Raw genomic sequence first — 2100 nt, forward strand, 5'->3', positions numbered from 1 at the left:
TGGCAGAACCTGGGGTACCCTTTCGTCTTCATGATCTCTTGGTGGAGAAGGCTGCCTTCCACAGAATGCAATTTGGGAGGTGGTGGAGGGGGTTTTTTTGATTCCTTGTCACCACAAAACCTCTTAGAGAGCTTATTCTAGAAATGGTGATGCTGATGCTCCTGGGGGTGTATGGAAGAGCTAGATGACTGGGACCTAGCAAGGCATGCGGCCTGCATTTCCCCCCTGCTACTGCAAGGGTTAACAAGTTATGTTTCTGAGATGATGGCATGTGTTTAGATGACATGGCTAAGGGGACTGTGTATGATGTGCACCTCATTACTTCACTCCTGCTAGTCCGTTAGTGTTCATTCTTGTTGACCTTAATAAGCTTATTTATTGTTTACCTAGTGGGTCTAATCAAGTCCTTTTGCTGAGTTTCAACTTGGGATTCTGCTGCCTTGCTTCTGTTGTTCAGGCTGCTGGAGTAACTCTTCTGGGTGGAACAAAATTCTTGGCACTTCATGTACTGTCCAGCAAGTTGACTTGAGTTACTCGTATGTCTGTGTCACTGCAAGGGGCTGGAAAAGTCCTAATGCAGTTCAAATAATTTTGTAACAAAAGTTAAACATTTCACTCAGAATATGACATTAAATCTGTGCAAATATAATAAATCTTGCTCTGAAAGAATCCACAGTAAGCATATTCCATGAAAAATAATGGAGAGGAGTGAATGTCTCTTAAGTACAGAAACTGCAGGTAGGCACAGAGGGAAGAAACATGACAAGCCAGAGGGATCACTCAAATCTCATAATATTGTAGAGGAGTTGTGTTCAAGTTGGATGGTGATTTCTGTTAAAACACAACTTTATTATTTAGTTGAAAGATTGTAGTACTTTTTTTTTTTTGTTACTTTATCAGTTTTGTTCTAAAAAAGGTAGTTTTGAGGTGTGTGTGAGTGCATGAGTGTGGTATGAAACCGGAACATTTCATCTAGCACTTCTGTCCCTATTTAAAACATAGCTCTGTGGACTCAAACAGCTGTAGTGTTGGTTTGTATAAAAGTACATTCTTAATTTTGGGGTTCAAAATCTTCAAGGCAGCTCCCAGGTACTGATCTTTGTGCAGTCTCCCCGCTTGGAGGCCAGACCTGAATCGTGGTTAGAGGGGACCCAAATCTCACGCGTGAGAGAAAGAATACAGCTGGTAGTGCTGTTTGTCCTGGACTGGTGGGGTTCGGTGCTGTACCCACTCTACCGGCTGCCTCTCCAGGACAGGGAGGAGTGATGATAACATATTGCCACTCATTGGCCAAAGGCAGATTGCCCATTTTCTCCTTCCACAACACCCACATTTCCTTCCATAACACCCAAATATCCTTCCATAGCTGGCCGAAAGCAGGAGATCTCTTCTTGAGTGAACGGCTGCACCCCAAAAATCCCACCCCTCTGCCCCCATGTATTTACTGAGTAGAAGTTCTTGAGTAGCTCTCGCCTTGGCAAATACTGAACTAGGGGAAAAGGCAAAGGTATGGCTTGCCTGTAGACACTGGTGCCGAAGGGAGGTGATCAGAAGCTGTGACTAACGTTTGTGTTGGATTGGGGAGTGTATCAAAGAACTCAGAGCTGGGTTTTCGGGGAGGTGAGGGGGTACCCCAGGACGCCCTCACTGCCCGTGAGGGCACTGCAGGCCTCCCCTGACAGTGTACAAAACAGACCCAGAGGATTCCTGTTGTACAGCAGAAGCTGTTTGAACTTAGTCTCTTTTTTTTGTTTTTAAATGTGACATTAATGAGACTTTTTTTGTAAATTGTTTTCCCTTTCTGTGTATAAATCCTGGCCGGTCCTTGTTTTGGTTTGGTTTTTTTTTTTTACATGTCCATGCTGTGTAATTTTGAGATGTTACGGAGATTCTGAACATAATAATGTGCATTTTTTTCTGTACAGATGAAATGGGAGAATTTAATAAAAAGAGTCTGCAGGTTTTTACTTGTTGTAGTTTATTTCTTAGGGCTGGTCGTGCCCGCCTCCGGGGGGCGGGGAGAGGGGCGTGGCATCGCCCGGTCACGCCCCTGCCGCCGGCCTGGGGATTGGTCGGCGGGCGGGTGACGCAGCGCGCAGG

This window comes from Athene cunicularia, assembly GCF_003259725.1.
Source record: "Athene cunicularia isolate RWA chromosome 11 unlocalized genomic scaffold, athCun1 chr11_part1, whole genome shotgun sequence".
Lineage (NCBI taxonomy): Eukaryota > Metazoa > Chordata > Aves > Strigiformes > Strigidae > Athene > Athene cunicularia.